At 38.6% G+C, this 14,128-nt stretch overlaps 1 pseudogene; it reads right to left on the bottom strand.

Annotated features, from left to right (window-relative positions):
* Positions 1 to 256: 256 nt before the first annotated feature.
* Positions 257 to 2,373, bottom strand: LOC113077977 (alpha-ketoglutarate-dependent dioxygenase alkB homolog 7, mitochondrial-like; annotated as a pseudogene).
* Positions 2,374 to 14,128: the final 11,755 nt, after the last annotated feature.

Genomic DNA, 14,128 nt, shown 5'->3' with positions numbered 1-14,128 from the left:
AATGATTTTTCATGAAAACTTTCTGAATTTTGAGAGAAGGCCCTTACTCATAGAATAGAATCACATTTTTGTGGCTTTTATTATGCATTCAGTTCTTATCAAATTTGTTGGCGTTTTTCTTTTTTTTTTTTACTGGTTGTAAAAGTAAATCTCCTTTGATAGAACATTAAATTTGTTCCAAAATTAATAGTGTTTGTGTTCATTTGTTTAAATTGTATAATGTATGCAACAGTAATGTTTAAGAAGTCAGTCACAATAGTGGATAGCAAAAAATATTTATTAATAGACATATGTAAATAAAAAGCAGTTCCAATCACTGTCTTCATCCATTTCCCTGACTTAATTGACATTATACATTGTATCAAACAAATATTTTTCCTTCATATATCCAATACAGGTGTTTGGACATTTCAATGATGTGAATGTTATCCTGATGTTAAAAGAGCAGTTGTTTCTTTGTGGTTATTCCAGGAAAATGCATCTGATTTTTAAATGTTTAGCTATACCTGTGTGTGTGAGTATCTGAAAGATGAACACCTCTAGTCAAAGGTAGTGATATGAAAGAGCCACAGCGTTTCCAAGACAAGTGCCAGTTCTTTTACACAGGCAGGTTTCGACAGATGACAGAGATGCGGCGATGACGTGGAACCTTCTGACCTGAGAAAAAAGATTCTTCCTCTTTCAGGATTTCATGGGTGAATTTAAATCGAGCCTCATCCCTGTTGATAAGAACACATTTCAAATTTTTAATGTCATCTAAAATAGACCAAAATATTATTTTACTGCCAGTTTTTGAGATAAAATAAAAAAATATGCTGGGTATATACCTTAATATATAAAGTGAGCGCCGACTCAGGAGCAAGTCCACCCAATCTGTGGATTTATTTTCTGGGACTAATCTCATAACACTATCGGACAACAGGCTCAGTCCTGCAATAGTGCTTCCACAGAACTGGCAAGAGAACAGCAGGCATTAATAATGTACAGATAAATGTGGAGAACATCAATACTGTACAAATAACTGAGAGGCAGACCTTCACACTGTCAATATGGGGTTTGATATAGCCCTCTTTGTCTAGGTCCAGAACATGAATTGGCCCAAGAAGTGGACTGCCTTCAGGAAATGCAACAGCTCTCACCCGTCTCAAGACACTTTCACAGGTAACTCCCCACTGCAGGCGCTCTGTTTCTCTGTAGCCGTGAATAGCCTGAGTGGTGAAAGAGAAATGTACCAGACATATGGAAAATGAATATGTGCGAAGGTAATTAATAGCCATCGGTCAATAATGAACAGCAGGAATTTCACAAATAAAATGCCCTAGAAATAGGTTTTCAACCTTATTTAGTGTTGTATTTTTATTATCAAGTGGAGAACAATTGAGGTCAAGACATAGACCCGTAGATCGATCTTTAATTTTAACGGAAATTATTTTAGTTTTACTTTAGGTTAATGTGTAGTGGGACACATTAAACCCACTTAGTACTTCATAATACAGCATAATACACTGTGTATATTTTATTAAGCTTTATTATGAAATATGAGTTTTTATTTGTTTTGTTTTTCAACTTAATGAGCTGCACCAACAATGACAAAACGACTGTTTCCAAGCAGGTTTCCCAAACACTTCCCACTCTTAGGTTGTTCCGATATAGTAGCCCCGCCCAAAACTCATGGGATTGGAAGAGGGCCACCTGATAGATTTCTGATTGGCTAACACACGCGGTTCAAGCTCAAATACTTTATTCGCTGGCCGCTATATCAGAGAGAAAGTATTATTAATCAGCAGCACACCTATTTCACTTAACGTTACAGTAGTAACATTTTCAAGAAAGTCTTGGGTTCACCTGGAAAGTAAGGTAGGTTGTAACTAAACTCCAGAAACAGTGCACTACACATAAGATAAGCCCATGAAACGAGGAGAATAGCAAACACAAACAACGGTTATGACATGACGCTGGATGGCAGTGTTTACACACTTCTCCACGGTACTTACATCGTCCCAGTGGTCAAACTCATATCGCTTTTTTCTAAGTGCTGTCTCTACTTCTTTGAAAAGGGCATTCTCCTCTTCCTCGCTGATAAATTCTGTCTAACTTCAACATGCCCACGCACTAAGGATAAAATTTCCTGAGACGATCCGTACAACCATGTACACTCCTCTTTGCTCTCGGGGCCTTTTCGTAAAGCCGAGCTCTCCGATAAAAGCCTATACAATAAAGGATTTTTGAAAGATTGCCTCTGTAATTGTTTCGATACTCTAATTAGAAGTGTCATTCTGTCGAGGACATACGATGGCACTTAAATATCCACAATATTCAGCGTGCTAGTGTCACTGCTGTCATTGACGGGGCGCCATTTTGAATACGCTAAGATTTCTGGGACTTGAAGTATTTGAGTGACATCGCTTCGGCCCAGCAGCGGTTCAGCATTATATTCAAAACGACAAAATTAAATTTTAAATGGAAATTGTGAGCGTAAGCAGAAATAGTGATGAAAAAAGATGCACAATTTAGCTGCAGTTTACAAGAGAATGATTTAAATTAGTTAAAAAAAGGACTTTAGAACTGTTTTATTACGGCGATGCATTCAGCTACAAATACACGCAAACGAGTTTAATTTGCGCTCCAGTGGGTAAAGACCGTTTTTATACAGTCTGTAAAGACGACATTCTACTCTATAGTGATGATAAATTATATGTAACTGCAATTCCGCTTTTCAACACTAGAGAGCAGCACATGACTATTGCTTACTGTGATAAATGAAGATAAATGTAAAAATCTTTATTTCTGGGGGCAAACGCATCCTGTTCTGATTTCCTCCTAACTTAAGCACGCTAAATAGCAGATGTTTTGCTGTCTTTTCATATTTTGCCTCTAGGATGAAATTTGTACATCTTACATTTTTACAAATTTTTAAATCTATAAAGTAACCAACCTCAATTTCTAATGGCATGTTTTTGTTAAATGTGAAATAGCTCTCTCTCTCTCTCTCTCTCTCTCTCTCTCTCTCTCTCTCTCTCTCTCTCCCTCTCCCTCTCTCTCTCTCTCCCTCTCCCTCTCTCTCCCCTCACCCTGCTTGCTATTCAGTATTTATATGTTATATATAATCCAGATTTGTGACAATCCAATCCAAACCCATATCCAATGACTGTGCTTTTTTCAGTCTATTATGTCACTGATCTTTTAGATGTCTCTCTCTCCACACACACACACACACACACACACATATTGACTGGTTTCTCTCATCAATTAGCCTGCAAGACTCTAATGATGGTAATTATTTGTAATTGTAATGGTCAGGCAGTGCTGTTTGTGGCAGTGGGAGGGCGGTAAACAGTCTGTAAGTATCTGAGATTTACAGGCAGTAAGACATTGAGTGCTGATACATGGCTCTGGGGAATGTGCAATATATTCACACTGTAGCCAATACAGCAAAGATTAGAAGATTGCAAAGCCTGAAATAAATCAGAACCTCAGAATAGTTTGATATGTACTGGTTTACATTTCACTGTAGCTCAGAATTGTCTACATATTAGAGAGGGAATTCTCTTTTATTTCTTTACAAAACTTTAAATCACTTTTAGAGGCAACTTTAGATGCAACCCATTTACAATCAGTTTTACATTAGAACACTCTGAAAATATAATTTATCCTTTGCTAAGCCTCATCCCTTTGGTGGCGCTCGCTAACCCAAACCAGCTTTACTAAACATCCAGTAGAAATGATCTGGACATTTTTTGAACAGCGTAATATTTGGTCAAATGTGCTCATGAAGTGTTAAAAAGGTATTGTTGTTACATTGGCTTAAAAAAAGAAATGGTGAAATTTAGTAAAAACCTAATTTAAAACAGAGGAGACAGAAAATTATAATTGACAAAAAAGAAGCCATTTGAAAGCAGTCACAATTAGGGTGGAAAAGGTGTGAGACATTTCCGTAAACTTTCTGGAATGTTTGGGAAATGTTCAGGAAACGCTCCACTATTTTGTAACCCTAATTACAATTGATAGCATTAGGGGACACAATTGTCAACACAAGGGAAACGATGCTCTACCATATTTAAAATATAATATAAAAATAAAAACAGAAGCTCCATAGATGTACGTTTAAAAAAAAAAAAAATCTAATTATTGTCCGAAAAAATGGTAGACAGCAGACGCTCAAAAGTGGGATTGTCAGCAACAGAAGGGTCAATTCACAAGAACTCAACACTACAGCTGAACATTTACATACAAACACATGTAGACAAACACAGCTACATGTTTATCTCACTTCCTGAAAGGGAAGCCTGTCGTCCTGCAAGAGCATTTTCTCAACGGGCTTCTTGATTGACAGCCGCTGATCTAAAGAACACAGGAAATCGTTTAAGCCTACAAGACTCAGACTGTTTGTCATGTGACTATATATCGCTCAATTGACTGTAATGTAAATACAGGCTCATAAATGAGTTTGATTTCCTGCAGAAGTTCAAGGCATGGAGAGCGCAGAGAGAGTTCTAAAGAATCTTTTAGTCACTGATTGCATTGACTTTGTATATGGACACAAAAACACCACAGAATTTCTCAGAAGATCCACACAAGAATTAAAGTCATATAGATTGCAACAAGAAGTTTCATCTTTGGGTGAACTGCCTCTTTAAGTTGATGGGGATTACGGTTGTTAGCAGAAAAGCTTGGATTTGAGCCGAAAAGAGGCACTGAGCTTGGGAATCAAGTTGGGGAAGCAGAGCGAAAAGAAAGTATGAGAGATGAGTGAAAGCATATTGTGATGACAGTTCTGTCCCTTTGTGAAGATGCTGGCCTACTTACTACTTAAAGATGTTTGGAGCAGTTTACAAGCACTTTGAGGCAATGTTCAAGTGCTGTAAACAGATCCAAAAAATAAAAAGACATTCCAAATTTCTGTCTATCACTTGGCTTTTTGATAATTTTATGTTTTTTCGCTATTTATTTCATGCAACAGTGACACATTAATTGCAAACTAGTGCCTGACAAATTGTGAAAATGTTATGTTAACGCGTTTATCCAGAAATGCTAATCTCCTATTGGTGCAGTTAATGTCTATATGTTAGTAGATTTAAGGGTTAGGAGCACTGAAAAGAGTTGTGTGGATGGTTTGTCAGGCATTTGGGGCTTTTAATAATTCTACGCTGTTTAAAAATGTATTGTACCTACATCAGGCTCTTCCCCAAATAAAACGCTCCGTTCAGAGGACGATGGCCTACTTTACTCTCTCCAACAGTCTCTGTATCACAGCTACACATTCATCTTTGTCTTTTACCTGTGCTAAAAAGTGTATATTATTTGTGTTTTCTTTTTAACTGTATGAAATATTAAGCTTAAATGTGCCTCTAAACAAGCTCATAAACACAAAGCAATCGTGTGTTCAGTTCTCTTATTTTCTTTAGTGCGTGTTTATTGCATCTGACACACTTACATACCGAAGGGTGATATGTTGCCATGCAGTCCTTTCCACTGACCAGTAGGATTTATATCTGGAAGATAAGGTTAAATAAGGAGCAGAGAACCTGCTATACATGCTGTTTATGAATAATTCAATTTTATGAGTCACTGAGTTTAGCTTCTGCTGCAAATACACAGCAGCATTACTTCAGAATTCTTGATTGGCATTGTGTGTGTGCGTGCGTTCACTTTTTACCATCTCTTTATCACCATTATATGCAGTCACTGAGAGCACACATGCATACTGACGCATTATGCTGTCGCTTTTGTTTTGCAAGATTTACATGTGACAGTTTTTATGGGTGCACTGAGTGCTCGATTGAATTTTGATTGATTTGATGACAATTCTCACACCACGTTTCCTCTGAATCTGAGCATAGCTGAGCCAAACTCGGCTGTCACAGAACAAGTCACAGTCTAAGAGACTGGAATTTAGTCACAACTCAATTTTGGCAAAAAGTGCAGCTCATTTTGCCTTTGTAGAGCAGTTTAGTGAGACATCTTATTGCCTTCTTTCTTTCTTTGGCTGCCTGTGCATGCTTTATGTGTGCTGCTGTGTAAGATTAGTGTGGTATGCTTTAATAATGCACTAAGGGAGGGGTGTTTCTTCTTGGCAGCAGGAGAGAGGCTCTGGCATTCAAAAGCGATCGTCTTGTGGACCCCAACTGTGTGACAAGGCTGACACAACGGGACTATAGCACACATCACAGCATACAGCCCCACCACTGAGACTGCATTCATAATCAATACGTAAACATGCACAATATACAGAAACGCTTCATTAAGAAGATGATTGGTGGTAACACAAGAATAACTTAATTAGGTGAACACTCTTTATCCATTCATTATCTTCTAAATGGACAAAAAAAATTGATGGTCCCAATAATGCAAGCAAAGCCCTTCATGTGTTGTTTAAAATAATTAATGTTTTAAATGTCTTATAGAGATGTTATACCACAGCTGTGCAAAATCCTTGTACAGAGGCAGCTGTCAGGATGATGAGCAGGATTCGTCTTGATTAGGGTTTTTATGGGCTAAGAGCTGTAGGACAGTCACTAAATTGGCAGTTTTGATTTCAAAAGATAATGAGTCTCGGTTTGTTTTGTGTTTGTGGGTGTTCGATTATTTTACTGTGGAGATGTATTCTTTATATAGCATTTAATTTGCCATTTTTTTTTATTTTTTTTTTCACTCTGTTCGTGGTTTGATTAATTAATTTAGGTCACAGTTTAGAGCTCTGACTCACCAGTTCTCAAGTTTGTTCACTTGGAATAATTGAAAGATAATTCTACAAATCATAAAACCAGCACATTGCACATAAGCAGGATATATAATCTGTCCACACACTGATCTGAAAAAATAACTGTAGTCTAATATTTGTCTGGTATTAGCGGTAATTGCTTATTTAAATTAGGGTAAGAAATTGTTTCAAATACACCACAGTTTTTGCTGCCTTTAAATGAAGCACATGCTCTGCATGTTCTGAAGGATGTCTACACTGTATCTGTTACTTATTTATAATTTATATTATTATTTTTTTTACCATTATTTGTTTTGTATTTAATTTAGATATATTATATTTTTAATTTAGATCTGTGGCTATTTGCAGTGTTTCAGAACCATGGACAGCTGCCTTCGCTGGCTGTCATTAGACCAGTGCTCTTTCCTAACTGAGCTTCCAGATCAGACTTTGTTTGGGGGTTTGAGGATTCATTATTCAAACCAAAGGCGGAGGGTGGTTTAAATAGCAAAAATGCCAAACAGATTTAGCTGTTATAGATTTAGGCTCTTATTTACGTTTCAACTGTGTTTTTCAAATAGTGTTTCAATAACAACAAAAGTTATATTATAAATTGCTCACTTATTTTTACCTTGTGCAAAATAAATGCTTTCGAACAGATTTCACATACGTCTTAGGAAGTAATCATCGCAACTATGTTACGAGCTGCTTTAAAAGGAAAATAAATAGCTGCAATATCACTCTATTATAGATTTATAATCACACACTTAAACACAATGCAGCTCTAAAATGACTCCGATATTACAGATAAAAGCCATAATGTATAAAGAAATTCGCCTGTCAGCCCCTGTTGATCTGTTGACTGAAGCCTAGAGGCTGGAGGCTGGAGGCTGGAGGCTGGTGCCTGTTTGAGCTCTTGACTCCAGGCTCTTCAGGACTGACGCTGAACACATCACAAACGGTTGATCACACGCGTGCTGGTTCAGATACTGAACAGCTTGCTGCACAAGATCAAGGGATGAGCAGAGATCCAGTGGAAAGTTTTCCCCTCAAGTTCACATAATTCTTTTTGAAGCAGTAGCAGGCCATGTGTGATATTGTGGTAGCCTATTTCTTGATTTGTTTCAGGGGGAGATTTGTTTCCACCTTTAGCAGTAAGGTGGGCAAGTAGGAATATAGCTGATTAAAACAACACTTGGAAAAGAGGCACTGTCTGCCGTACCAAGACTGTGTCCACTTGTTTTAGACATTGGGATGGGGTATTAGGAGGACCAGTAGGGTACAACGGGGCTAAAGGCCAACCTTCAACATTTTGTGTGAAAATAGATCATTCAAGTTGTTTATTTTGTTTTAAAATTGTATAAATGTACGAGGAGGCAAGGGTCGGCCTTTTACCCGACACATGGGACAAAAGTCTCACCAGCATGGGGTAAAAGGCAAACGGTTAAAGTTAATACGGTTTAAAAAAAATAAATAATAATAATCACTTTAGCAAAGTTTGTAATGAAACTTTTTTTTTTTCATCGAAAAAAAAAAAAACATTAGTGTTCAATAAATATACTGTCATTAAAATGTTAACATAAAAATATGTTTTCAAATATAGAAACAAAATAATTTTTGATAAGTTAAGATTCTGAAAGTATTGAATAAATATGTACAGTATTAATAACAAATTATATTTAACTATATGATATGATTAATATATCACATTTTTTGTTATATATATATATATATATATATATATATATATATATATATATATATATATATATTGCAATAGTCTTTCATTATTTAAAATTTTGTTTTTCTAATACATCAGATGGTCGCATGGCAAATGTATTAACCCGATCTAATAAAAGTGTGAATCAATAGCAAGACTTAATGTTTCAATTTGTCAGAGTATTTATAAGCAGAAATTGACTTTGATGAGCATATGATACGCATTGGGTACAACTAGGGTTGTGGGGTAGATGCAGTTCAGGTGTAAGCAAAAACTGCATATTAAATGGATGCCAACAAATTGCGTATCATGCACTCGAAAACTGAGTATTATACAGGTGCATCTGAAAAAATTTGAATATCATGGAAAAGGTCTTTATTTTTTGTCATTTATTTAAAAAGGCAAACTTTCTCATATTCTAGATTCATTGCACACAAACTGAAATATTTCAAGAGTTGTTATGTTTTAATTCTGATGATTACGACTTACAGCTTAGGAAAATACAAAAACTCAGTATCTCAAAAAATTTGAATATAAATTTTTTAGCATTTCACCCTGGGTAAGGACAAAAAGAACTGCACTGTTGCTCAGTGGTCCAAAGTCCTCTTTTCAGATGAAATAATTTTTAGTATTTCATTTGGAAATCGAAGTCTGGAGTAAGACTGGAAAGGCACAGAATCCAAAGTCTAGTGTGAAGTTTCTGAAGTCAGCTATGATTTTGGGAGCTGTGTTGTTTGCTGGTGTTGGTCCATTGTGTGTTATCAAGTCCAAAGTCAATGCAGCCATCTACCAGGAGATTTTTAAGCACTTTATGCTTCCATCTGCTGACAAGCTTTATGGAGATGCTGATTTAATCTTGCAGCAGCATTTTTAAAGGTGGCCATTTTTTTAAGTGTGTGGGATGGAGGAGAGGTAATGTTTAATTATTTCCGTTTAAATTATTTCATATTAATTCCGAAACATCTGCGTCTAAGAATAGCCTGTCGGTCCTCGCCCTGCGTGCCGTCGCAAAGTGGAGCCGTTCCCGTGAGACGCGCGTTTGAATGCGCAGCTGTCTCCCAGCGCGCACATCCCGACCACTGGCACAAACAGTCCATAACCTGACAACGCGCTGTCAGCTTGTTACGTTCAGTTATTTCTAAAACTGCACAAACCCTCAGTGTCGTATAAACAAGCCGACGCTATTTTCATGCGTCAAAGGCAGGTGTGCTGAGGCTGAGAACGAATTCGGTGGAGACTCAACAGACAGGTACAGATCGGAGTCAGAAGAAAGCATTTGTCAGTGGGGTGCGTGCGCCTTGCATCATGTGCTGCAAGAAGAACTGACCAGAGCGCTGAATTGATTAGTGGCTCATTATAGCTTAGCTTGCCAGCTGATCGGAGCTAACTGTTTCATTCGGCTTGTGTTTCACAAGCTGATATCCTGCGAGCCCCCACCCCACACTCGTCCTCAACTGCCTCCTCCCCCTCTTTTTTTCTCAGGGGCACTTGACGGAGAGTAACGAGGCTAAAAGACAGCTCAACATTGGCAGAAATAAGGAATAGCGGGATCCGAGTGTTGTCACGAAAGGACTGCCTTTACACTCGGGGAAGATGAACAGATCCAACACGGCCCAGAGCCCAGTGCAGGGGAACACAAGCGGCGATGGGAACCCGGAGATGTCGCCGCTGTCCCCTCGCGATTGATGCTCCTACTTTCTGTCACTGTGTCCCTTCATTGGATTTTATGACGGTTGGATTGGTTCTTTTGCTCTGAATTACCAGTGATGGCTCTGGAGAAAAGGATGACACCTAACCAGTGAGCAAAAAAACAATCGATAGTTGTGCTGATCTGTTTTTGCATCCGATTAATTACCTGTGTCGTAAAGAAGAGAAAAACGGAATGAACAACGGATAGCGCACATCTCTCCGTAGCTGAGATGCAAAGACATGCGAGTAAACGTGAGCGCGAGGTGACCGAAGGCAAGATTATAGCTACACCGTGCCAAATATTGCGGATGTTCGGAAATAAATAAATAATATTTTTTTCCCTCCAGTTTTAAATAGATTTAGATACTGTAATCATCAGAATTTACAGTTAAAACTGAACTCAGACGAATGTTTTAAATGTTTCGATTTTTGTTCACTTGGTTCGCCATCACACCTAGATCGTATACATGATTGTAGCTATGATAATTGCAACCTGAATGTTCAAGGGAAAGCGCGGATGAGAGACAGTTCTGGAAAATATGAGGATGGAGCCACAGAAAACGAGAGATTTAGCCAATAATTGGATGGCTGTGGATATATGTTGATTGTGGACATAAAATGAGGTGATGATGGACCATTTTGCGTGTTGAAGTGGGCAACGAACCGGTGAACTACAGAATACAAGGAACGCTTTTTTGTTCGAATTTTTGTTTGTTTTTTGTTTTGTTTTGTTTAGTTTTTTTTCTTTTTCGTTTTCTTCAAATCTAACCATCAGGCTCCTGGAAAGTAACAACTCATATAAAGGCCATGAAGACAAATGTGTACTCCAGTTATACACGTATAAAGTTTTGAAGCAGATGGGATGTAATGTGGTGTGGTCGCGTTGAATATTCGCCCCCTTTTTTCCTGCTTCGTGAAGACTGGCATTTGGTGTCTATAGAATGGCTCGGTTCGAAAACGAGGTGCCGTCCAGGTATGGCGGAGGCCCGGGACACGCTCAAGGGGGCCCCGGTCGCGGCGGCAGCAGACAGGGGGGCCCGCCGGGTCAGAGAGTGTACAAGCAGTCAATGGCCCAGCGAGCCAGAACTATGGCCCTGTACAACCCCATACCAGTGCGGCAAAACTGCTTCACTGTCAACCGATCTCTGTTCATCTTCAGTGAGGACAACTTCGTGAGAAAATACGCCAAAAAGATCACCGAATGGCCATATCCTTTTAAACCCCCCTCAGTGAGTACACTGGGGCCTCCGGCTGCAGGTATAGTGCGCTTGAGTGAGGCAAGTGTAAGGTCACCTGAAAATGTCTTAAAACATGAATCACATTGCCACTGCTTTAATGATAGCTGTGAAGAAAAACGCGAGCGAGCGAGCGCATGATTTGGTCCCGGACGTTTCATTATTAGATTATTTCCAGGCGGTTATGTGTCAAGTTATTTCGGTGGCAAGATGAATCGAGTCTATTTCTGTTGTGTGTGTGTGTTCGGTGTGTTACGCACGTTGAGGGCGCGAGGTGAGCGGTGCTGTGTGACGGTACCGGGCGGCGCTGTGGCGCGCAGAGGCTTGCTGATGTCAGCATGTGCAGTATCTCAACTCGGTCTCATTCGAGAGAACGCGATGGTGGAGAGGGGAGGTGCGGGGAGGGGAGGGGGAAGCCACCATTTCCCATATTCTGAGAGCTCCTGGAGAATACTGCGTGCATATGTGTACTTGCATTTTTCATAGTGCACCTATTGAGCCTCGGGTTTAAAGACAAATGGGGTTTTGTTAGGAGAGAATTGGAAACTGTTAAAGTAGTATCTCAAGGCAGCAGCAGGTAATCACAGTCAACGCCTCATTCTTAAACTATTCTCATCCCATACTATGGATGTTGGGTTTGGGCTATATTCTGAGCTCGGAGCCCTCCTTTAAGACAGCAACACCAAATATGCTTATTATTGGATAAACCCTATTATATGTAAGTGTAAACACTTTAAAAAAACTGTTTAAAAAATCAAACAGCACACAGACTCTAAGCTAATCTGTAATGGTGTATGTGAGTGGAGCAGCTACTTCCAAAATCATTTTTAGAGTAGGCCTATCTTCTGCATTTGATGAAGAATTTACTCATTGAGAGTTAATAAGTTTTATAAGTATGCATCTGTGTAGCATTGACATGTGGCCTATGGCGTCAGCCGCATGTTCTGTGCCGTTTAGGATCATAACAACTTTTCTCCCATGGGCTTATGGGAAAGTAAATTGCCTATCAAATGGATTATGTCTAGTGTTTGATGAAAACTGCAAATTGGGACATACTACTCATTTATTTATTCATTATTATTATTATTATTATTTTTTGTCTACTGTATAGTAAGGCACTGTTGTATAAAAACCTGTATAATGACGGGAAAAAAACAATAAACATTTAGTGTTTTATATTAAACAAATCTTTAGCTACAGAAAACAAAACGCAGACTCCAGAAAAGTTCACTCTCTTCCTTCTCTAATAGACCTCTTGGGATTTAAAATCATTAAATGTGCACAGAACTGCCCCAACACACATTTCTCTATTGACTGCATTTTGATCTGCCAGAGCTTTCGGTGACCTTTAACCTTGCACTCGGCCTGAAAGCCACTCTTTCTATAAACGTCTTTCTTCTGATTTATCTCATGTAAACGTAGTGAGGCCTTGTGATCTGAGGTCTTTGACTTCGGAATCTCTGCTGTAACAGAAGTGATTTTTAGATGCCCACAGTATAGCAGCCTTTTCGGTAGTTTTAGTTGACTGTGATTTGTATAGTACAGATGTATCTGAATAAGAATTTATGAATTGCAGACATATAGTGTGTCACATGTAGATTAGATGAAATTGTAAACTCAGTTTATGGTTGCCAAACATTGCATCCTTTCTTTTACCTTCTCTGCAGAGATAATGAAAGTCTAGAAAGACATTTGTGATGCCTACATTGTCTCAGCTTCTCTTTATGGGCCGTCTGTCTCTCTGCGCTGTAAATGGAATGTAACCTTATAGCTGTGTTTTCTAATTTTAGTTTCATTGACGAGTATGAAACTGCAGCCCGTGTGGCGTCATCTATCCGAAGGGACCTTAAATGTATTCTCAGTTCAGACATGAACCGTATATATTTACTCATGAAACATGTTTGTACCTTTGGTCTCATTAAAGTAAGAGAAGCACATGGTTGTTTTCATCCACAAATAAGTTGACTCAATGTTCTGAACTCATAGTTAAACCATCAGGTTGTGTTTTCCACCAAAGAATGACAGATATAAAGAATGAGAAATTGATAATATAAAAGACACTATGCTATAAATAGATAAGTTGGAGGAGAAGGCCAAAAGAGTGCTTGAGTGGACACCAGAGGGAGACAGACTGATAGAAAGTTGTTGTCATAAGTCGTGAGCCCTTGCAGTTTTCTTCCGTGTTTAGAGGCAGTGATCTACATTCAGTCTGTAGAAATTAAATGATTTATTCTCCTTTTCTTTCCATTTCTCTAACAATTTCTCCTCATTTTCTAAAGCGAAACTACACATACAAGCATACATTTGATTATTTTTCCAGTGATGATCAATGCGTGCATTAGAATCAAGCTAGTTTTGTGTTGGCAGGTGCTGACATATCCAGGTCTACCATTTGTGTTTCATTGTTTCAAAGAATTATGGTATGTACACACAAACTCACACACATTTTTTGACATATCGTACCTCTTTTTTTCTTCATCACAAGCATGTTTCTTGCTCTATCCTGTTCCGAGGTTTCTGTCAGGCTAAAAATAACAGCGGCGGACTGTAAGAGCAGTTCTCAATGGCATGTTCTCCTTCCCTCCCGCCTCTCTGCCTCCTTGGAGTCAGTCCTCTGTTGTATGCATACAGATGGGCCACAGACAGGCATCGGTGTCTGACCGCATTCTCCAATGCCAGTTTGGAGGAGAAATGAAGTTTGTAGTTTGCTAAGGGAGCTGCAGAGTGTCTTTAAGTTAGAAAAGAGAACAGGCTGTTTATGCCACTTTTGTGTAAGCATGTCCG

This window comes from Carassius auratus, unplaced genomic scaffold (genome assembly GCF_003368295.1).
Source record: "Carassius auratus strain Wakin unplaced genomic scaffold, ASM336829v1 scaf_tig00023647, whole genome shotgun sequence".
Taxonomy (NCBI): domain Eukaryota; kingdom Metazoa; phylum Chordata; class Actinopteri; order Cypriniformes; family Cyprinidae; genus Carassius; species Carassius auratus.
This window is presented reverse-complemented; position numbering and strand designations above follow the sequence as displayed.